The following is a 25,111-nucleotide window of genomic DNA, read 5'->3' on the forward strand; positions in this document are numbered from 1 at the left end:
ACACTGAATTTAAGTTAAATAAGCAGGGTGACACTATACAGCTTTGACGTACTCCATTCCCGATTTGGAACCAACCAACATGCTGCTCCATGTCCAGTTCTTACTCTTCCTTCCTGACCTGCATACAGATTTCACATGAGGCAGGTCAGGTGGTCTGGTATTCCCATCACTTGAAGTATTTTCCACAGTTTGTTGTGATCCACACAGTCAAAAGTTTGGCCTAGTCAGTAAAACAGAAGTAGATGTTATTCTGGAACTCTCTTGCTTTTTCAATGATTCAACGGATGTTGACAATTTAACCTCTGGTTCCTATGCCTTTTCTAAATCCAACATCAACATCTGGAAGTTCATGGTTCATGTACTGTTGAAGCCTGGCACAGAGAATTTTGAACATTACTGTACTAGCATGTGAGATGAGTTCATTTGTGTGGTAGTTTGAGCATTATTTGGCATTGCCTTTCTTTGGGATTGCAATGAAAACTGACCTTTTCCAGTCCTCTGGCCACTGCTGAGTTCTCAAAATTTGCTGGCATATTGAGTACAGCATTTTCACAGCATCATCTTTTAGGATTATAGCTCAACTGGAATTCCATCACCTCCACCAGCTTTGTTTGTAGTGATGTTTCCTAAGGCCCATTTAACTTCACATTCCAGGATGTCTGGCTCTAGATGAGTGATCACACCATCGTGATTATCTGGGTCCTGAAAATCTTTTTGTATAGTTCTTCTGTGTATTCTTGCCCCCTCTTCTTAATGTCTTCTGCTTCTGTTAGGTCCATACTATTTAGTCCTTTATTGAGCCCAGCTTTGCATGAAATGTTCCCTTGGTGTCTAAGTTTCTTGAAGAGATCTCTAGTCTTTCCCATTCTATTGTTTTCCTCACTTTCTTTGCATTGATCCCAGAGGAAGCCTTTCTTATCTTTCCTTGCTAATCTTTGGAAATTTCTGCATTCAAATGGGTATATCTTTCCTTTTCTCCTTTGCCTTTGGCTTCTCTTCTTTTTACAGGTATGTGTAAGGCCTCCTCAGACAACCACTTTTCCTTTTTGCATTTATTTTTCTTGGGGATGGTCTTGATCCCTGTCTCCTGTACAATGTCATGAACCTCTGTGCATAGTTCTTCAGAAAATCTGTCTATCAGATCTAGTCCCTTGAATCTATTTCTCACTTCCACTGTCTAATCCTAAGGGATTTGATTTAGGTCATATCTGAAAGGTCTAGTGGTTTTCTGAACTTTCTTCAGTTTCAGTCTGAATTTGGCAATAAGGAGTTCATGATCTGGAGAAAGCAATGACAAGCCACTCCAGTGTTGTTGCCTGGAGAATCTCAGGGATGGGGGAGCCTGGTGGGCTGCTGTCTATGGGGTTTCACAGAGTCGGACACGACTGAATTGACTTAGCAGCAGCAGCAGCAGCAGTTCATGATCGGAGCCACAGTCAGCTTCCAGTCTTGTTTTTGCTGACTGTATAGAGCTTCTGCATCTTTGGCTGCAAAGAATATAATTAATCTGATTTGGGTATTGACCCTCTGGTGACGTGCATGTGTAGAGTCTTCTCTTGTGTTGTTGGAAGAGGGTGTTTGCTATGACCAGTGCATTCTCTTGGCAAAACTCTATTAGCCTTTGCCTTGCTTCATTCTGTACTCCAAGGCCAAATTTGCCTGTTACTCCAGGTATTTCTTAATTTCCTGATTTTGCATTCCAGTCCCCTGTAATGAAAAATACATCTTTTGGGGGTTTGTTTTTTGGTGGTTTTCTCTACTTTTTTGGGTGTTTTTCTCTACTTTCTACAATTTAAGTGTGAATTTTGCAATAAGGAGTTCATGATCTGAGCCACAGTCAGCTCCTGGTGTTGTTTTTGCTGACTATATAGAGCTTCTACATCTTTGGCTGCAAATAATATGATCAATTAGATTTCACTATTGACCGTCTGGTGATGTCCACATGTAGAGTCATCTCTTGTGATGTGGCAGAGGGTTTTTGTTATAACCAGTGCGTTCTCTTGGCAAGGCTCTATTAGCCTTTGCCCTGCTTCATTTTGTACTCCAAGGCCAAACTTGCCTGTTACTCCAGATATCTCTTGACTTCCTACTTTTGCATTCCAGTCCCCTATAATGAAAAGAACATCTTTTTTGAGTGTTAGTTCTAGAAAGTCTTGTAGGTCTTCATGGAACCATTGAACTTAAACTTCTTTAGCATTACTGGTTGAGGCATAGACTTGGATTACTGTGATATTGAATGGTTTGCCTTGGAAACAAAGAGAGATCATTCTGTCATTTTTGAGATTGCACCCAAGTACTGCATTTTGGACTCTTCCATTGACTATGTCTACTCCATGTCTTCTTTTTTTTTTTTTTTTCCCAGTGTTATTTATTTATTTATTTTTTTACTTTACAATATTTTATTGGTTTTGCCATACATTGACACGAATCCACCATGGGTGTACATGTGTTCCCCATCCTGAAAACCCCTCCCACCTCCCTCCCCATCCCATCCCTTTGGGTCATCCCAGTGCACCAGCCCCAAGCACCCTGTATCATGCATTGAACCTGGACTGGTGATTCGTTTCACATGTGATAATATATGTGTTTCAATGCCATTCTCCCATATCATCCTGCCCTAGCCCTCTCCCACAGAGTCCAAAAGACTATCTTATACATCTGTGTCTCTTTTGCTGTCTTGCATATAGGGTTATTGTTACCATCTTTCTAAATTCGATATATATGCATTTGTATACTGTATTAGTGTTTTTCTTTCTGGCTTACTTCACTCTGTATAATAGGTTCCAGTTTCATCCACCTCATTATAACTGGTTCAAATGCCTTATTTTTAATGGCTGAATAATATTCCATTGTGTATATGTACCACTGCTTTCTTATCCATTCATCTGCTGATGGACATCTATGTTGCTTCCATGTCCTGGCTATTATAAACAGTGCTGCGATGAGCATTGGGGTACATGTATCTCTTTCAATTCTGGTTTCCTCGGTGTGTATGCCCAGCAGTGGGATTGCTGGGTCATATGGCAGTTCTATTTCCAGGTTTTTAAGGAATCTCCACACTGTTCTCTATAGTTACTATACTAGTTTGCATTCCCACCAAAAGTGTAAGAAGGTTCCCTTTTCTTCACACCCTCTCCAGCATTTACTGCTTGTAGATTTTTGGATCGCAGCCATTCTGACTGGCATGAAATGGTACCTCATAGTGGTTTTGATTTGCATTTCTCTGATAATGAGTGATGTTGAGCATCTTTTCATGTGTTTGTTAGCCATCTGTATGTCTTCTTTGGAGAAATGTCTGTTTAGTTCTTTGGCCCACTTTTTGATTGGGTCGTTTATTTTTCTGGAATTGAGCTGCAGGAGTTGCTTGTATATTTTTGAGATTAATTCTTTGTCAGTTGCTTCATTTGTTATTATTTTCTCCCATTCTGAAGGCTGTCTTTTCACCTTGCTTATAGTTCCCTTTGTTGTGCGGAAGCTTTTAATATTAATTAGGTCCCATTTGTTTATTTTTGCTTTTATTTCCAATATTCTGGGAGGTGGATCCTAGAGGATCCTGCTGTGATTTATGTCGGAGAGTGTTTGGCCTATGTTTTCATCTAGGAGTTTTATAGTTTCTGGTCTTACCTTTAGATCTTTAATCTATTTTGAGTTTATTTTTGTGTATGGTGTTAGAAAGTGTTCTAGTTTTATTCTTTTACAAGTGGTTGACCGGTTTTCCCAGCACCACTTGTTAAAGATTGCCTTTTCTCCAATGTATATTCTTGCCTCCTTTGTCAAAGATAAAGTGTCCATAGGTGCATGAGTTTATCTCTGGGCTTTCTATTTTGTTTCATTGATCTATATTTCTGTCTTTGTGCCATTACCATACTGTCTTGATGACTGTGGCTTTGTAGTAGAGACTGAAGTCAGGCAGGTTGATTCCTCCAGTTCCATTCTTCTTCTCAAGATGGCTTTGGCTATTCGAGGTTTTTTGCATTTCCATACAAATTGTGAAATTATTGGTTCTAGTTCTCTGAAAAATACCGTTGGTAGCTTGATAAGGATTGCATTGAATCTGTAGATTGCTTTGGGTAGTATACTCATTTTCACAATATTGATTCTTCCAATCCATGAACATGGTATATTTCTCCATCTATTAGTGTCCTCTTTGATTTCTTTCACCAGTGTTTTATAGTTTTATATATATATATATATATATATATATATATATATATATATATATAGTTTATATATATATATATATATATATTTTGTTTCTTTAGGTAGATATATTCCTAAGTATTTCATTCTTTTTGTTGCAACGGTGAATGGAATTGTTTCCTTAATTTCTCTTTCTGTTTTGTCATTGTTAGTGTATAGGAATGCAAGGGATTTCTGTGTGTTGATTTTATATCCTGCAACTTTACTGTATTCATTGATTAGCTCTAGCAATTTTCTGGTGGAGTCTTTAGGGTTTTCTATGTAGAGGATCATTATATCTGCAAACAGTGAGAGTTTTACTTCTTCTTTTCCAATTTGGATTCCTTTTATTTCTTTTTCTGCTCTGATTGCTGTGGCCAAAACTTCCAAAATTCTGTTGAATAGTAGTGGTGAGAGTGGGCACCCTTGTGTTCTTCCTGACTTTAGGGGAAATGCTTTCAGTTTTTCACCATTGAGGATAATGTTTGCTGTAGGTTTGTCATATATAGCTTTTATTATGTTGAGGTATGTTCCTTCTATTCCTGCTTTCTGGAGGTTTTTTTTTTTTTTTATCATAAAAGGATGTTGAATTTTGTCAAAGGCTTTCTCTGCATCTATTGAGATAATCATATGGCTTTTATTTTTTAATTTGTTACTGTGGTGTATTACATTGATTGATTTGTGGATATTGAAGAATCCTTGTATCCCTGGGATAAAGCCCACTTGGTCATGATGTATGATCTTTTAAATATGTTGTTGGATTCTGTTTGCTAGGATTTTGTTAAGGATTTTTGCATCTATGTTCACCAGTGATATTGGCCTATAGTTTTCTTTTTTTGTGGCATCTTTGTCAGGTTTTGGTATTAGGGTGATGGTGGCCTCATAGAATGAGTTTGGAAGTTTACCTTCCTCTGCAATTTTCTGGAAGAGTTTGAATAGGATAGGCGTTGGCTCTTCTCTAAATTTTTGGTAGAATTCAGCTGTGAAGCTGTCTGGTCCTGGGCTTTTGTTTGCTGGAAGATTTCTGATTACAGTTTCACTTTCCGTGCTTGTGATGGGTCTGTTAAGATTTTCTATTTCTTCCTGGTTCAGTTTTGGAAAGTTGTACTTTTCTAAGAATTTGTCCATTTTTCCAAGTTGTTCATTTTATTTGCATATAGTTACTGATAATAGTCTTTTATGGTCCTTTGCATTTCTGTGTTGTCTGTTGTGATCTCTCCATTTTCATTTCTAATTATGTTAATTTTTCTCCCTTTGTTTCTTGATGAGTCTGGCTAATGGTTTGTCAATTTTATTTATCTTCTCAAAGAACCAGCTTTTGGTTTTGTTGATTTTTGCTATGGTCTCTTTTGTTTCTTTTGCATTTATTTCTGTCCTAATTTTTAAGATTTCTTTCCTTCTACTAACCCTGGGGTTCTTCATTTCTTCATTTTCTAGTTGCTTTAGGTGTAGAGTTAGGTTATTTATTTGACTTTTTTCTTGTTTCTTGAGGTAAGCCTATATTGCTATGAACTTCTTCCCCTTAGCACTGCTTTTACAGTGTCCCACAGGTTTTGGGTTGTGTTTTCATTTTCATTCGTTTCTATGCGTATTTTGATTTTTTTGATTTCTTCTGTGATTTGTTGGTTATTCAGCAGCATGTTGTTCAGCCTCCATATGTTGGAATTTTTAATAGTTTTTCTCTTGTAATTGATATCTAATCTTACTGCATTGTGGTCAGAAAATATGCTTGGAGTGATTTCAGTTTTTTTGAATTTGCCAAGGCTAGATTTATGGCCCAGGATGTGATGTATCCTGGAGAAGGTTCCGTGTGTGCTTGAGAAAAAGGTGAAATTCATTGTTTTGGGGTGAAAAGTCTTATAGATATCAATTAGATCTAACTGGTCTATTGTATCATTTCAAGTTTGTGTTTCCTTGTTAATTTTCTGTTTAGTTGATCTATCCATAGATGTGAGTGGAGTATTAAAGTATCCCACTATTTTTGTGTTATTGTTAATTTCCCCTTTCATACTTGTTAGCATTTGTCTTATATATTGTGGTGCTCCTATTTTGGGTGCATTTATATTTATAATTGTAATATCTTCTTCTTGGATTGATCCTTTGATCATTATGTAGTCTCTTTCTTTGTCTCTTTTCACAGCCTTTGTTTTAAAGTCTATTTCATCTGATAAGAGTATTGCTACTCCTGCTTTCTTTTGGTCTCTGTTTGCATGGAATATCTTTTTCCAGCCCTTCACTTTCAGTCTGTATGGGTCCCTTGTTTCGAGGTGAGTCTCTTGTAGACAACATATATAGGGGTCTTGCTTTTGTATCCATTCACCCAGTGTTTGTCTTTTGGTTGGGGCATTCAACCCATTTACATTTAAGGTAATTATTGATAAGTATGATCCCATTGCCATTTACTTTATTGTTTTGGGTTCGAGTTTATACACCATTTCTGTGTTTCCTGTCTAGAGAAGATCCTTTAGCATTTGTTGGAGAGCTGGTTTGGTGGTGCTGAATTCTCTCAGCTTTTGCTTGTCTGTAAAGCTTTTGATTTCTCCTTCATATTTGAATGAGATCCTTGCTGGGTACAGTAATCTGGGCTGTAGGTTATTTTTTTTCATCACTTTAAGTATGTCCTGCCATTGCCTTCTGGCCTGAAGTGTTTCTATAGAAAGATCAGCTGTTATCCTTACGGGAATCCACTTGTGTGTTATTTATTGTTTTTCCCTTGCTGCTTTTAATATTTGTTCTTTGTGTTTGATCTTTGTTAATTTGATTAATATGTGTCTTGGAGTGTCTTGCCTTGCATTTATCCTGTTTGGAACTCTCTGGGTTTCTTGGACTTGGGCGATTATTTTCTTCCCCATTTTAGGGAAGTTTTCAACTATTATCTCTTCAAGTATTTTCTCATGGTCTTTCTTTTTGTCTTCTTCTTCTGGGACTCCTGTGATTCGAATGTTGGGGCGTTTAACATTGTCCTGGAGGTCTCTGAGGTTGTCCTCATTTATTTAATTATTTTTTCTTTTTTCATCTCTGTTACATTTATTTCTACCATTCTATCTTCTACCTCACTTATCCTATCTTCTGCCTCTGTTATTCTACTGTTGGTTCCCTCCAGAGTGTTTTTGATCTCATTTATTGCAGTATTCATCATATATTGACTGTTTTTTATTTCTTCTAGGTCCTTGTTAAACCTTTCTTGCATCTCCTTGATCCTTGTCTCCAGGCTATTTATCTGTAACTCCAATTTGTTTTCAAGGTTTTGCATCATTTTCACTATCAATATTCGGAATTCTTTATCAGGTAGATTCCCTGTCTCTTCCTTTTCTGTTTGGTTTGGTGGGCATTTATCCTGTTCCTTTGCCTGCTGTGTATTTCTCTGCCTTTTCATCTTGCTTATATTGCTGTGTTTGGGGTGGCCTTTCTGTATTCTGGGAGTTTGTGGTTCCTCTTTATTGTGGACGTTCCTCACTGGGTGGGGTTGAACTGGTGGCTTGTCAAGGTTTCCTGATTAGGGAAGCTTGTGTCGGTGTTCTGGTGGGTGGAGCTGGATTTCTTCTCTCTGGAGTGCAATGAAGTGTCCAGCAATGAATTTCGAGATGTCAATGAGCTTGGTGTGACTTTGGGCAGCCTGTATATTGAAGCTCAGGGCTATGTTCCTGTGTTGCTGGAGAATTTGCATGGTGTGTCTTGCTCTGGAACTTGTTACCCCTTGGGTGGTGCTGGATTTCAGCATAGGTATGGAAGCATTTGATGAGCTCCTATCCATTAATGTTCCCTAGATTCAGGAGTTCTTTGGTAGTCTCAGGATTTGGACTTAAACCTCCTGCCTCTGGTTTTCAGTCTTATTCTTACAGTAGCCTCAAAACTTCTGCATCTATACAGAACCAATGGTAAGACATCTAGGTTAATGATGAAAAGTTTCTCCACAATGAGGGACACCCGGAGAGGTACACAGAGTTACATGGAGAAGAGAAGAGGGAGGAGGGATATAGAGGTGACTAAGAGGAGAAGAGGGGGAATCAAAAGGGGAGAGAGCAAGCTAGCCAGTACTATGTGCTCTCCACAGTCTGGATCCCTCAGAGATGTTCACAGAGTTACACAGAGAAGAGACGAGGGAGGAAGGAGACAGAGGTGGCTAGGAGGATAAAAGGGGGAATCAAAAGGAGAGAGAAAGATCCAGCCAGTAATCAGTTTCCTAAGTGTTCTCCACAGCCTGGAACACACAAACAGATTCACAGAGTTGGGTAGAGAAGGAAAGGGGGAGAGGGGAGATAGAGGTGACCTGGTGGAGAGAAAGTAGTGTTAAAAGGGAGAGAGAGCAATCAGGCCAGTGATCTCACTCTCAAGTAAAAATGGGTACTGAAGATTGGGTTCTTAAGGGTACAAAGTTGATAACAAATACCAAAAAGCAAAAATTAAAAATCTAGAGTAGTGGTTAGATTCTCAAAAATACAATATTGAAAAAAAAAGTCACAAAAATTATAAAATATATATATATATGATGTTTGCTTTAAAAATAGGGGCTTTTTTTGGCAAGGTAATAGTGGGTTATAAAAATGAAAATTAAAGGAGTAATAGGAATCTTAAAAATAATTTTTTTTAAAATTTAAAAAGTGGTAACAGTAAAAATATATTTAGGACTTTCTCTGGAGCTGTTGCGGACAGTGTGGGGTCAGTTCATTTTCAGATAGTTCCTTGGTCCAGCTTGTACTTCTCAAGGTCTATAGGCCCCTTCCTGTGTAGTTGGTGGCTAACTGCAGGGTTTTAATCTATTGCACCTGTCACTCCCAAAGTGGTTCCCTCTGTTTATTTTAGCTTCTTCTGTTTGCTGATCTCTTCAGTGTCTAATTTCTGCCATGATACAAGGGGAGCGGTGGTGGTCACTTTTTTTAGGCTCACTTGTTCAGTCGTGCTGTGGGGATGGAGGAACATAGCAAACAAATATCACTGGCATGTGCTCACAGTGATTCAGCCACCCTGGGCTTGGCCCCGCTCATGGCATGTGTGCTTTCCCAGTCTACACTGCTCAGGCTCTAGGTTGCTCCGCCGGGGACTGTCTGATGCTGGCCCTGGGTTGTATGCACTCCCCAGGTCTAAGCTGCTCAAGTTCAGGTTCTCAGGTACTCCACAAAGGTGCAGACTTAGTTGGACATGCGTTTTTTGCCCGTCCCAAGTCTGAGCAGCTCAGATGATAAGGTGCTTGGCAAACACAGTTGCCCCCAGTTGAAGGCTGTGACTTATCGCCCTACCTGTCCCAGCTACTCGGTTTTCTGGATGTACAATGGGTGTGTCTTCTCAGATGTTCCGTGTGTCTCTTCTGGGGAGCTGATCTCTGGCTATGACCCTCCTGGCAGATGTCAACTGTCCAGAATCCCAAGAAGTCTTTGTTAGCAACAAAGCCTGCTTGCAGTTTGGTATAGGATGCCTCTCTGGGGCCACGATTGCCCCCTTTCAGCTCTGGCTGCCCTCGCCTGCCTGTCTCTGGCGGGGTATGGGCCGGTCTGCAGCTGGCTAGCTCTGTTCAGTCCTTTGTTCTGTGAGCAGGCCTGGCAGTGTCTTAGGTTAGGGCTTTTCGCGGGATAGCTATCCCACAGTGTGGGTTGCTATCTCAAGCTAGTTCCCTCAGATTGCCATTGGGGCATTCAGGCCCAGTCCTTACCCTAAGCAATGCAGCCTGCGCCTCCCTGTCCAGCCCCGCTTGCTAGTGGGGGATGCCAGCGTCTGGGCTGCTGCTCCACTGGAAGTTGCTGTTAGGCACGTAATCTGTGGGGTTTAATTATTTATTTATTTTTCCTCCCGGTTATTTTACCCTCTGAGATTCCAAGGCTTGCCACAGACCTGCTGGAGAGAGTATTTCCTGATATTTGGAAACTTCTCTCTTTTTTAAGACTCCCTTCCCCAGACGGATTCCGTCCCTCCCTCTTTTGTCTCTCTTTTTATCTTTTATATTTTGTCCTACCTCCCTTCGAAGACAATGGACTGCCTTTCTGGGTGCCTGATGTCCTCTGGCAGCATTCAGAAGTTGTTTTGTGGAATTTGCTCAGCGTTCAAATGTTCTTTCAATGAATTTGTGGGGGAGAAAGTGGTCTCCCTGTCCTATTCCTCTGCCATTTTAGGACTGCCCCTACTCCATTTCTTTTAAGGGATTCTTGCCCACAGTAGTAGATATTATGGTCATCTGAATTAAATTTGCCTATTCCATTCCATTTAAGTTCACTGATTCTTAAAATGTCAATGTTCACCCTGCCATCTCCTGTTTGACCACTTCAAATTTACCTTGATTCATGGACCTAACATTCCAGGTTCCTGTGCAATATTCTTTACAGCATTGTACTTTACTTCCATCCCCAGTTATATCCAAAACTGGGTGTTGTTTTTGCTTTGGCTCTGTCTCTTCATTCTTTCTGGAGTTATTTCTCCACTGTTCTCCAGTAGCATATTGGACACCTACTTACCGGGGGAATTCATCTTTCAGTGTCATATCTTTTTGCCTTTCCATACTGTTCATGGGGTTCTCAAGGCAAGAATACTGGGCAGAAGAAAGGACAGAAATTGTATGCACCTAAAAAGAGCAGAACATATTAAGAAGATGTGGCAGGAATACACAGAAGAACTATACAAAAAGGATCTTCATAATCCAGATAGTGTGTGGTGTGATCACTTGCCTAGAGCCAGACATCTTCGAATGCGAAGTCGAGTGGGCTTTAGGAAGTATCACTATGAACAAAGCTAGTGGATGTGACAGATTCCAGTTGAGCTATTTCAAATCCTATGAGATGATGCTGTTAAAGTGATTCACTCAACAAGCCAGAAAATTTGGAAAACTCAGCAGTGGCCACAGGACGGGAAAAAGTCAGTTTTCATTCCAATCCCACAGAAGGGCAATGCCAAAGAATGTTCAAACTACCACACAATTGAACTCATCTCATACGCTAGTAAAGTAATGCTCAAAATTCTCCAAGCCAGGCTTCAATAGTATGTGAACTGTGAACTTCCAGAAATTGATGCTGGATTTAGAAAAGGCATAGGAACCAGAGATCAAATTTCCAACATCTGTTGGATCACTGAAAAAGCAAGAGTGTTCCAGAAAAACATCTAATTCTGCCTTATTGACTATGCCAAAGCCTTTGACTGTGTGGATCACAACAAACTGTGGAAAATTCTTCAAGAGCTGGGAATACCAGACCACCTTACCTGACTCCTGAGAAATCTGTATGCAGGTCAAGAAGCAACATTTAGAACCAGAGAGGGAACAATGTACTGGTTCCAAATTGGGAAAGAATTAAGTCAAGGCTGTATATTGTCACCCTGCTTATTTAACTTATATGCAGAGTACATCATGAGAAACACTGGGCTGGAAGAAGCACAAGCTGGAATCAAGATTTCTGGGAGAAATATCAATAACCTTAGATATGTAGATGCCAGAAAGTGAAGAAGAACTAAAGAGCCTCTTGATGAAAGTGAAAGAGGAGAGTGGAAAAGTTGGCTTAAAGCTCAACATTCAGAAAACGAAGATCATGGCATTGGGTCTATCACTTCATGGCAAATAGATGGGGAAACAATGGAAACAGTGACAAACTTTATTTTTTGGGCTCCAAAATCACTGCAGATGGTGACTGCAGCCAAGAAATTAAAAGACATTTGCTCCTTGGAAGAAAACTTATGATCCACTTAGACAACATATTAAAAAGCAGAGACATTACTTTGCAGATAAAGATCCATCTAGTCAAAGGTATTGTTTTTCCAGTAGTCGTGTATGGATGTCAGAGTTGGACTATAAAGAAAGCTGAGCACCAAAGAGTTGATGCTTTTGAACTGTGGTATTGGAGAAGACTCTTGAGAGTTCCTTGGACTGCAAGGATATCCATCCAGTCTATCTTAAAGGAAATCAGACCTGAATATTCATTGGTAGAATTTGAAAAGACCCTGATGCTGGGAAAGATGGAAGGCAGGAGGAGAAGTGGACAACAGAAGATGAGATCTTGGATGGCATAACCAACTCAATGGACATGAATTTGAATAAGGTCTGGGAGTTGGTGATGGACGTGGAAGCCTGGCATGCTGCAGTCCATGGTGTTGCAAAGAGTTGGACATGAATGAGTGATTGATCTAAAGCCATCATGGATTCATTTCTTGATTCAATCAATTACTAGATATGATCTTACTATATGTTACAGAGCATCAGTTAACTCATATAATACTCCATATAATAGGGGACTGTTGGGGATTAAATAAAATATGTGAAATGTGAGGAAAGTGTTAACACAGCAGGTCTGGTTGTTTGGTCCTTGTATGTCAAGGGAACTGGAAACTGTGATTTGACTATTGACCAACCCTGGGGGAATGTTCTAATGTTAACTGGTTCATGATAATGTTTTGTTCACCTGATTGCTTTGTACAAACATCAACATCGATGTGCGTCTGGTGTCATTGTTGGGATCCTGAGTTTCACTTGCCATGGCTGGTCATGGAGCATGACATTACTATGGGATCCATTCTCAAAAAGCCTCAGATGCTGAGGCTTCCCTGGGCAGAGCCATGTTGTACACATGCCTCTAGTTTATTATTAGAGGAGAAAGAATGTCCTAGATGGCCCCAGAGGGGCAAGTACTCAAAAGCGCATGTCCAACCTCTCTGATTCACCCGAAAAGACGTCTTTTTCCTGTTGCTCTAGGTTTGTATATTTTTGCTCTAATAAACCTCAGCCATGACTATAATCTGCTTTTGAGTCTTGTGAGTCCTTTTGCTAAATCACCCAAATTGAGGGGAGGACATAAAGGGTCTAGTATAGGACATAAAAATATCCAGGACATAAAGGGACTAGTACAATGTCTGGCAAGTAGTACACATTCAATATATGCTAGCTATGGAATTTAACTGATCCTGCTGGATGTGACAGGGGACTGACCTCACTGTACTAGAGTATAGGCTGGGACTCCAGGATTTTGTCTGTTTTTCTGAACCATGCTCTTGGAAGTGGGCAGGGATAACCTCTCATCAGTGGGGAAGTTAGAAAACCTAAATCCAAGGTTTTCCCCTGGCCTCCCAGCCCTGCTGATTCCAAGTGGGAAGGTACCATGTGAAGAAAATGGGTAGATATCCGACCTCTATCTGGGCCATTCTGAGAATGCACAACAGGGCAAACTCTTTTTTATCATTTTTAAGGGTAACAAAAAGAATCAAAAACCTTGAGAGTGGGGCTGGAGCCTGGACCCTTACTTTGGTAGCAGTCATCAGAGGCAGTGGTATTAGAAATGAGTATTGGGACTTCCCTGGTGGTTCAGTGGCTAAAACTCCACACTCCCAAGGCAGGGGATCTGGGTTCTATCCCTGGTCAGAGAATCACATGCTGCAGCCAAGGGTTTGCATGCCACAGCTAAGAACTGGCATGGTCAAATAAATATTTTTTTAAAAAGAAAATGATTATCAGGAATTTCCCCAACGCAGCCAGAACCAAGCACACAGAGCTATTTCCGGCATGCACTAGACACCACAGAAAAACAGTCTTAAACTGTGAGGACACTATGTCAAAGTTAAAAAAAATAGTTGGATTGAGACTTCAGTTCAGTTCAGTTCAGCTCAGTCACTCAGTTGTGTCCGACTCTTTGTGACACTATGGACTGCAGCACGCCAGGCCTCCCTGTTCATCACCAACTCCCAGAGTTTACTCAAACTCATCTCCATCTAGTCAGTGATGCCATTCAACCATCTCATCCCCTGTTGTCCCCTTCTCCTCCCGCCTTCAATCTTTCCCAACATCAGGGTCTTTTCAAATGAGTCAGTTCTTTGCATCAGTGGTGAAAGTATTGAAGATTCAGCTTCAGCATTAGTCCTTCCAATGAATATTCAGGACTGATTTCCTTTAGGATGGACTAGTTGGATCTCCTTGCAGTCCAAGGGACTCTCAAGAGTCTTCTCTAACACCACAGTTCAAAGGCATCAGTTCTCCCAGTGGATGGATCACCCTGGGTTTGCCACATCCTAAGGTGGTGTGTACTTCCTGGTTCCACACTGCTCAGGCTTCATGGTGCTCTGAAAGTGTACTGTCCCAAGTGGGCCCTGCATTTTGTCCAAACCCAGTTCTAAGACACTCAGGTTTTAGGGTACTCCACAAGGGCACAGACTCAGATGGGCTGTGTGTTTTGTGCCCTTCCCAGGTGCAAGCCGCTCAGCCGACCGGGTGCTTGGCAACCTTACTGTCCCAGGTGGGCCATGCATCTTATGCACCTCCTTGGTCCTGGCTGCTCGGTTTCCTGGGTGTGCCGTGAGGGCGCAGTCCCAGGTGTGCTGTGTGTCTCCTCTGGGGAGCTGATCAGAGGGTGTGACACTCCTGGTAGATGTGAACATTCCAGGATCTCAGGGAGGCATGGTTAACAATTGGCAGCTTGCTCACAGTTTGGTGGATGATGCAGTCTCTGGAGCCAAGATTGCAGCAACCCCTTTCCTTCTGGCTCTGGCTATCTCACAGCTGCCTCTCTACTTCCCAGGAGGAAGGACCCTAACCGGCAGCCAGCTTGCTCTCCTTTGGTATTTGCTAGGTCACAATCTAGAGAAGGCAATGGCGCCTCACTCCAGTACTCTTGCCTGGAGAATCCCATAGGCAGAGGAGCCTGGTGGGCTGCAGTCCATGGAGTTGCTAAGAGTCGGACATGACTGAGCGACTTCACTTTCACTTTTCACTTTCATGCATTGGAGAAGGAAATGGCAACCCACTCCAGTGTTCTTGCCTGGAGAATCCCAGGGACGGGGGAGCCTGGTGGGCTGCTGTCTGTGGGGTCGCACAGAGTCGGACAGTACTGAAGCGACTTAGCAGCAGCAGAAGCAGCAGGGCACAATCCATTGTTGTGTGTTCACTCCAGGGGTCACCATGCAATGTTAGAGTTTATGGGGGGAAAGGCCCTTTTCTTCCTTTTTTGTCTCTCTGGCAATCCTAGGGTTTGGGTTGCTCTGTCACATTAGCTCCATCAGATTGTTCTCAGGGCATGCAAGCCTGGTCCTTACCCTAAGGACCAACTGACAAAGCACCCCGTGCCTTCCTGCCCAACCCACACTCACTGGTCAAGGATGCGAGTGTCTGTGCCACTTTGCCACTGGTAGTTGCGGTTAGGCACGTGTCCTATGGGTTTTTTTTTTCTTCCCTTCCGGTTTGTTGCCCTCTAAGCTACCATCTGGGCTTCCCTGGTAGCTCAGGTGGTAAAGCATCTGCCTGCAATGCAGGAGACTCGGGTTTGATCCCTGGGTCGGGAAGATCCCCTGGAGAAGGAAATGGCAACCCACTCCAGTATTCTTGCCTAGAGATTCTCATGGATGGGGGAGCCTGGTGGGCTACAGTCCATGGGGTTGCAAAGAGTCCATGAAGTCGCTACGACTGAGCGACTTCACTTTAAGCTTCCAAAGTTCCCCACAGACACATCTGTGAGAGGGTTTCCTATTGTGTGGGAAGTTCTCCTCCTTCACGACTCCTCCCCAGGATGGGACTCTGTTCCTATATCTTTTGTCTCTGTTTCCCTCTTTTATATTTTGTCCTACCTCGTTTGGAAGAGATTGGGCTGTTAAATATTTTCAAGTATTATTTTAAAAATCAAAATGAATGCAAAAAAAAATCCATGTTGTACAAAATATGAAATATTTTAAATAAAGACAGGATCTGACCCTGTGCCAGCCCCTGCCAATCCCAACTCTGTGTCTTAAATCTGCAGGGCCATCCTTATCTTGTCCATTTTCAAAAGCAGAGGGGCAGGTTCCAAAGACTCAGCCACTGCTTCTAAACAGGCCTGTGAACCCAAGAGCTCTAGAAATGTCTCTAGCCTTCTGCCCCAGGACTCTGCTCCTGGGCTTGTGTTTGATGATCCTCTGTGAGGAATGCCTTTTCCTGCTTTCTCTCCCCTTAGATCTCTCTAAACTTTTCTGATTTCCCCCCTTTTATCCAATTGTCTTCCTCCCAGAGTCTGGCCAGCACGGTCCCCACTGGATAGTACCCAAACTTGTCCTAGCTCCCTCTTGGCTAAATTAGAATCCTTTTCCAGGTGAGAGGGAGGAAGAAGAACCTTTCCTGGGTTTCCACCTCATGGCTTTCTACTGCCCTCCTCTGGGCCTCAGTTACCACTGCAGTTCCACCGCAGGCCTTCATTTCATTTTTCCAACTAGATTTTTTTTTCTAATTAAAAACATAGCATATGCACCTTATAAAAGTTTCAAATCACACAGAAGTATTTCACCTTTTCTTTATCCCTTCAGTTCTATGGACCCCTTGAAAATTGCTTTAAATATTTGTTACCCATAGCCTGCTAAGATACCTTAATTTTTCATTGCATTTTAAAATTCTGTGAGGAATATTTGAATCTATTCTCATTATGAAAAATCAAAAATATAGAAATATGCAGAATAGGAACTTCTCTGCTGGTCCAGTGGTTAAGACTTCTCCTGCCAATGGAGGGGTGTGGGTTGGATCCCTGGCTGGGGAACTAAGATCCTATATGCTGTGGGGCCAAAAAAAAAAAAAAAAACACACAACATAAAACAGAAGCAGTATGTATGTAATAAATTCAATGAAAACTTTAAAAAATGGTCCATATGAAAAAATCTTAAAGAACTATACAGAATAAAAAGTTACAGTCTTGGCCAGTGGGGGAAGGGCCTCTGCACCAAAGGGGCCCAGTCAGCTGGTGGCAGACTCCCAGTGAAGGCACCTGGAAGAGTAGGCTGTGAATCCGCAGGCTCAGGTGGAAGCCCGGCCCGTCCCAGACCTCCCTGGGACTGGACTCTGACCGAAAGGGCCTAGGGTGCGTGGTGAGGCCAGAGGCAGCCTAGGGCTTCGCGCTGTATGCTCAGTTTTGTTTTTTTTTCCCTCCTGGAGCTCGATCCTGGCCTGGGAGTGCCTCTGGCTTCACATTCTGCACCCTTGGCACGTTGGTTTTGTAATGCTGGTGAGGTCTGTGTGGCCCCAATGTGGAGGTGACACTGGGTTTGTTTTTCCACCCAAAAATGAAAGCCTCTGGAGGGGTATACATTCTCTACCAGATCATGAGGTTTGCACACTTCGGACACTCTACTCCCTTGGTAACAGCAACTTCTTGCCGTGAATAGATGACTTTCTACTCCTTGTGAAGACTTTGTTAAGAAGCAGGAATAGCTTGAGGATTCTCTAAACAGACAGTGGTCTAGAAAACAGAAATATCTAGAAAACGAATAGTGTATATTTTCAGCCAGGTACATTTTTACATTTCTCTTGAGGGCCGTGTCTGCTACTGCATCTGATGGTATCTTAAGAGGGCTTCCACTCCAGAACCTAGATTCACTTCTTTCCCTATGTCCTCACAACACTATGGTTTTGAAAAGCTATCCTTAAACTGCATTTGCTGGTGTTGGCTCAAGTCTAGACCTACGAATATATGGCTCATTTCAGACTTAACAGTTGATAGAACTATCAAGTGAAATTCACTTTTATGATCAGAATGATTCCAAAATATTTGTTCTTTTGACACATTACACCTTAGTTCTGCTATGGCTCTTTATAGTCTTTTGGTTTGAGACTTGGAAAACCTCAAAAAAAAAAAAAAAAAAGGAAAATTCCTTATCATGATCCAATATCTGCTTATTGAGCACTTGTCCTGTGCAAAGTAACATGCTAGCTCCTGAAAAAAAGGTCACAGCCTTTTCCTTGATGACCCCATTCTTTTCCCATTCTAGAGGTGATGACACAAATGGTTCATGGGCATCACTCAAATATTTTTCTACATATTTACGTAACTACCAAGTACATGATAGACACAGCCACATAATGAACATAAGTGGGATAATTCCGTGAGTATAGTTTTTCTGAGTTTTAGAAAGTTACACAACTATATGTACACTCCTATTCATAGCAGCATCATTCACAAGAACCAAAAGGTGGAAACAACTCACACGCCCATCAACAGATGAATAGATAAACAAACTCTAGTATGTGCATACAGTGAAATATTATTCACCCTTTAAAGGATTTAAATTCTGAGACATGCTAGAGCATGAATGGACCTTGAATATAATTACACTAGGAAAGAAGCCAGTCACAAAAGACCAAATAATGTATGATTAGAAGGCGATGGCACCCCACTCTAGTACTCTTGCCTGGAAAATCCCGTGGACGGAGGAGCCTGGTAGGCTGCAGTCCATGGGGTCACAAAAGAGTCAGACACGACTGAGCAACTTCACTTTCACTTTCATGCATTGGAGAAGGAAATGGCAACCCACTCCAGTGTTCATGCCTGGAGAATCCCAGGGACAGGGGAGCCTGGTGGGCTGCCATCTATGGGGTCGCACAGAGTTGGATACGACTGAAGCAACTTAGCAGCAGCAGCACACCTACATGAGCTACCCTAAAATAGTCAAATTGATAAAGATAGAAAGTAGAATGATGGTTACCAGGGACTGGGCAGAAGGGAGAATGCAAAGTTATTGTTTGGTAGATACCAAGTTACAGTTTGGGATGCTAGAAAAATTCTGGAGATGGATGGTGGTGATGGTTTTTAGTGTATTTAATGCCAGTGTGAATGTATTTAATACTACTGAATTATACACTCAAAAGGGTTAAAATGGTAAATTTTAGGTTATGTATATTTTACCATAATTTAAAAACTGGGGAAAAAATCACACAACTAGTACCTGAATGATTTCCTTGTAAGAAAGTCAAACATAAACATTTGCAGTGGAAAAAATGACAAACCCCACTGACACTTCCCCCCTCCATCCCATTCTGGTCTCCTGAGGTAAATGCTTGCAGACGGTCTGGTGTGTGCTCTGAGTCTTATCTGTGAACTGAGATACATTACAGAGTAAAGTTCTGGGGCCAGACTGGGTTAAAATCCTGGCTCTACCATTGGCTAACTTAGTGACCCTTGGGCAAGTTAGTGTTTCTGTGCTTTAGGTTCTTCACTTGTAAAAGAAGAATGGTAATTGAAGCTTCTGAATGAGGGTCCCAGTGATGATTATATTAGATAATGCACTTAGCACAGTACCTAGCACTTAAGTGGTCAAGAAATGTTAGCTTGCTATTGAATGTAGTGCATTCATCTTTAGAGATTGAGGAAAGTAAGCCAGCAGATAATACCATAAAAGCAGAAAGCAAGGACTGGATGAAATTTGAGGAGGGGGGCCAAAAAGGGCAGCAGAAGAACCCAAGAAAGGAAATGAATGGCTGCCAATCAAATCTACCATCTACCAATGGAACAAAATGTAGAGGAGATACAAGGAAACACAGAGAGAGGCACAGTAATAAAGGAGACTATCATATACTACTCTCAGTAAAAGACAAATCAAATGGACACAAAATTATTAAGGAGATAGAAGATGTAAATGAAATAATTGATAGAGTCCATCTTATGGATATACATAGAACTTTGCACTTCCTCTTATTTTCTCACAAGCATGATGAGTTGTTTTATCTGCTTGGAGTGGGAAATTGATTATTTTGGAAAACCACTTCTCCCCACCCCAGCCTGGTTCTGGAAAGGGGTAGCAGTGATAGAATCCCTCCTAACTGGCAACAAGGACGGGCATGTGGCTCAGGCTAGACCAGTAATCATTTCCTATCTTTGGCCATAGTGGTTGGTTTACAGTTGGCCATGTGACTCAGGACAGGTTAACCAGAGGTCTTCAAGTTTTTTCAAACAATTTGGGCTAAGAAGTTCCTTTAGCACCACTGGTGGTAAACCTGATATGGGAAACCTGAATTCACCATATGGTAAGTTCAAGGTTATGAATTCAGAGTTGCCTGTGCCATGGGACTGTTGGTAGGACTAAGCTAACTAGAAAGAATAAAACTGACATAAAGAGAAACAGAGATGCAAAACAGAGAGAGTTTTCCAAGGAGAGTCATAACTCTGATTGTTCCCAAGGCCATCTGCATCGCTGCCATTTGGTGGGTTGATTATACGCATCTGTATATTCTTGAGCCTTGAACAACACAGGCTTGAACTGCATGTGCCTACTTATAGGTGGATTTTTTCCCCCAATATTTTTTTCCCCATGATGTGGAGCTGCGGATGTGGTGGGTCAACAGTGAAGTTTTCAACTGCAGGGAGAATTTGGAAAACTCAACAGAGGCCACAGGACTGGAAAACGTCAGTTTTCATTGCAATCCAAAAGAAAGTCGACGCCAAAGAATGCTGAAACTGCTGCACAATTGCAGTCATCTCATATGCTAGCAAAGTAATGCTCAAAATTTTCCATGCCATGGTTCAACAATACATGAACTGTGAACTTCCAGATGTTTAAGCTGGATTTAGAAAAGGCAGAGGAATCAGAGATCAAATTGCCAATGTCTGTTGGATCATGAAAAAGTGAGAGAGTTCCAGAAAAACATCTACTTTTCCTTTGTTGACTAGGCCAAGCCTTTGACTGTGTGGATCACAACACACTGTGGAAAATTCTTAAAGAGATGGGAATACCAGACCACTTGACCTGTCTCCTGAGAAATCTGTGTGCAGGTCAAGAAGCAACAGTTAGAACTGGACATGAAATGATAGACTGTATCCAAATCAGGAAAGGAGTATGTCTGGGCTCTATATTGTCATGCTGCTTATTTAACTTATATTCAGAATACCTCATGAGAAATGCTGGACTGGATGAAGCACAAGCTGGAACCAAGATTGCCTGAATTCATGATATGGTAAGTTCAAGGATATGAATTCAGAGTTGCCTGTGCCGTGGAACTGTTGGTAGGACTAAGCTAACTAGAAAGAATCAAACTGACATAAAGAGAAACAGAGATGTGAGACAGAGAGAGCTTTCCAAGGAGAGTCACAATTCTGGTTGTTCCTGAGGTCATCTGCATTGCTGCCTTTTGGGTGGGTTGATTATATACATCCATATATACTTGAGCTTTGAACAACACAGGCTTGAACTGCATGTGCCTACTTATATGTGGATTTCTTTTTCCCAATAAATCCCAGGATGTGGAGCTGTGGATATAGAGGTCAACAGTGAAGTTTTCAACTGCAGGGAGAATCGAGAATTCCTGCCCCTAACTACATGTTTAAACATGAACTGTATTCCTTCTCTTGCTGATTGGAATTGGGGCTTATGTCATTTCAGCCACAAGAGTTGTAGTTAATATGAACTGGTGTGGTATGTGTAAACAATAGGATAATACCACAGGATGTTCCTGGGCCATTAATAAAGGAAAGTGGGGCAAAGGGAAGCCCAACATGCTAGTTCATAGGACATCAGCCCCCAGCCACACCTCTGTGGCACAGGGCCTGCTGCTAAGGTGTGATGAGGCCAAGGCCAACGTTGACCAAAATTTCAAATCGCCCCCTTCCCACATTTGGCAGTGCACCATCATTGCAGGCTTGAGGACTTCCAGTGAGAAGGATGTTCTCAACTTCCCCTCCCAATTCCTCTGTGCTTACCCACAAGACTTCCCTGCCAGTGCGGTGCATTTATCTTCTCACCTGCACATGCTCACAGCATGTGTGCACATGTGCCCTCAAATGCCTTCACGAACACACACGTCAGTATCCATGGGAACTCAGGTGAGATTTCATAAAAGAAAGCATCTGTAGGACAAAAAATTTTGTCTTGTTGACCTTTAAATCGTTGGTATTTAAATCTCATATGCCTGTTGTGCTCAAGTTATTGCCACATAAATGGCAAGAAGCCATTTTGATCTCAGCTGCCTGTCCAGTCTCATTTTATTCAGTGTCCAACATTAATGAACTGGCAGTTGATTACTTTCTAGGTCTTGAGCATCCACCAAAGGAGATCCTGAGAGATGAGTATCCACGTCACCATTCTTAGCCTGTTCTGCCCTCCTGTGGGCAAGGGACACAAATGCTTTGGGATTTAAGCCCCAAGTTCCATTTGAAAAGAGTTCTAATGGCCAGAGATCTGTTTCCCTCCAGGGGTGAGGGAGAAGTGGGAAGGACACCTAGAGAAAACATGAGTTTTAAACCAAGTAAGACTGACTCCTTTTGCTGAATCATTACAACCAGTTTAGACTGGAGGATTTGGTCCTCTGAATGCAGCATCCCTCAGAGGATCTAGCATTTATTAGCACTGCCAGGTACCAGGCAAGGAATTCCTACAGCAGTTCTCCTGGTGCCCATTGTATTATTATCTTCATCTTACAGATGGTCTATTGAGGCTGGGAATGGCTAAGTAGTGTGCCCACTTTCCCAAAGCCAGGAAGTGGCAGGAGGTTTTGAAAATAAACTGGAAATGTAAATGGGAAATATAAAATATAACATATCATTAGGACATTGCATGGAAATAATCTAGGTTGTATCTATCTGGCTGTATGTTGTGGTTCAGCCATTAAGTCACGTCTGATACTCTGTGACCCCAAGGACTGCAGCACGCCAGGCTTCCATGGCCTTCACTAACTCTTAGATTTTGCTCAAACTCATGGCCACTGAGTCAGTGATGCCATCCATCCATCTCATCCTCTGTTGCCCCTCTTCACCTCATGCCCTCAGTCTTTCCCAGCTTCAGGTCTTTATTATGAGTCGGCTCTTCATATCAGGTAGCCAAAGTATTGGAGCTTCAGCATGAGTCCTTCCAATGAATATTCAGGGTTGATTTCCTTTAGGATTGACTGGTTTGATCTCCTTGCCATCCAAGGGACTCTCAAGAGTCTTCTCCAGCACCACAATTCAAATGCATCGATTCTTCTGCACTCAGCCAAGAAATAACATGAATCCTTACAAACCTATTAACCTGAGAACACCATCAGTGCCATTAAATTTCCCAGTGTATCCTTATAGTCCTGCCTCACTGCCCTTAGATACTGACTTTTTTCTTTCTTTCGTTTGGCTGCACTGCCTGACCAGGGATTGAAACTGCACCCTCCACAGTGAAAGCACAAAATCCTAACCACTGGACTTCCAAGGAATTCCTGATCCTGACTTTTAGAACATTACTTTGGTTTTCAATGATGCTTTATCCCAGAAGTACGTGTCATTAGTTTTGCTTAATTTTTAAGTTTATAAAAATGGGAAAATATTTTACATTTCTTCTGTAGTTTGCTTTACTCAACTCATAATTGCTTGTGACTTCCATCCACGTTCCTGTGCGTACTTTCAGTTCTTTTCCTCTCTAATGTATAGGACTCTATTATATGACTATACCAGAATGGTCTCATTCCCTTCTCCTGGTAATGGACACTTTACTTGTTTCTAGCTTTCCACTATTATATCCAGTGCTGCTGTAAATCCATGTACCTGCCTCTTGATGCCTAGGTTTGGGAGTTTGTCTTGAGAACATACCTGGAAGAGAGTGGCTGCATTATAGGGGATGCAGATGTTCAACTTTTGCATGATAATCTAATATTCTTCCCCAATATATTTGGATCAACTTATAGTCCCACCAGAGTATGTGAGAGTTGCCATTTGTGCAAATTCTTGCTATCATTTGAATTTTCCATAACTTTACATTTTGGCCAAATTAGTGAGTGTAAAATAAAGTGGTATGTCACTGTGATTACTAGGAGTTTGTCAAATTTGTTTCCAGAGTCAATGGCCTTAAGCTGAGTTACTGAATGGGGCAAAGGGATAGTATTCCAGATGGATGAACCACTTTAAAAAGTTTCTTTGTCCATTTGGGCCACTATAACAAAATACCACAGACCGGGTAATTTATAAACAACAACAAAAAAAATCTCTTCCTTACAATTCTGGATGCTGAAGTCCAAAATTGGAGTGCCAGCTTGATTATGTAAGTGCCCTCTTCCATGTCACAGACTTCTCCTTGTATCTCCACAGGATGGAATGGACTAGGGCTCCCAGGGGCTTTCTTCTTATAAGGGCACTAATACCATTCATGAGAGATCCACCCTTATGACCTGATCATCTCCTAAAGGTCCCATCGTCCATCATATTGGATATTAGGATTTCAACATATGGATTTTGAGGGGACGCAAGCATTCAGATCATAGCAGAAAGCGTTCTGAGTCAGGTCAGAAGTTAGTACATTTAAAGAAGAGAAAAAAATCACCACAGGTGTAATGCAATGAGTTCACTGCTGCCCAGTTAGCTAGCCTCTCAGTACCTCATATCTTACCTGACTTGACCTGTGAAATCTGCCAGATCCCACCTGCCAGTGCTGATCTCTGACCAGCTCTCAATGTTTGCATCATATAATATGGTGAAGTTGTGTTTTAAGTTTAACCAAGTTGATTCACACTGGGTCTTATGCTTCTTATCTTTTATCAGATAGGTTTAACATTTGAATGAACTTCCAGAAGATTATTTCAAAATATCTTTCTTATCACCCCTTCACTGGTTTCTTGTCAATTCCTCTTTGAATATCAGACTTTAAAATTGATTTTTGAAGCACACGTGGACTCTCATATGGAGTCCTGAGAGATGGGTGAGAATGAGTTTTCAGGAATTTGTTTTAGAGGTTTCTTTGGCCAGAAAGTGTATAGACCCTGCTAACTCGGTAGCTGCGAATTATGGTTATGTTTATTCTTTGGAAAATATAACTGCTGGTTGACTGAGTGTGATTCTATGTGAGATTTCACCCCTCCCGTCTTCTTGGGCTTTTCTTTCACCCTTGGATGTGAGGTATCGTTTTTTGTTGTGACCCAACATTCTCCTATCTATGGTTGTTCAGCAGTGAGTTGCAGTTTTGGAGTTCTCACGAGAAGATGAGTGCTCATCCTTCTACTCAGCCATCTTATTTTCTTTTGTATAGTTCTTCTGTGTATTCTCACCACCTCTTCTTAATATCCCCTGCTTAAGTTAGGTCCATACCGTTTCTGTCCTTCGTTGTGCTCACCTGTGCATGAAATGTTCAATTGGTATTGCTAATTTTCTTGAAGAGATCTCTGGTCTTTCCCATTCTATTGTTTTCCTCTGTTTCTTTGCATTGATCACTTAGGAAGGCTTTCTTATCTCTCCTTGGTATTCTTTGGAACTCTGCACTCAGATGGGTATATCTTTCCTTTCCTCCTTTGCTTTTCTGA

The sequence above is a fragment of the Bos indicus genome, chromosome X (genome assembly GCF_029378745.1).
Source record: "Bos indicus isolate NIAB-ARS_2022 breed Sahiwal x Tharparkar chromosome X, NIAB-ARS_B.indTharparkar_mat_pri_1.0, whole genome shotgun sequence".
Taxonomy (NCBI): Eukaryota; Metazoa; Chordata; class Mammalia; order Artiodactyla; family Bovidae; genus Bos; species Bos indicus.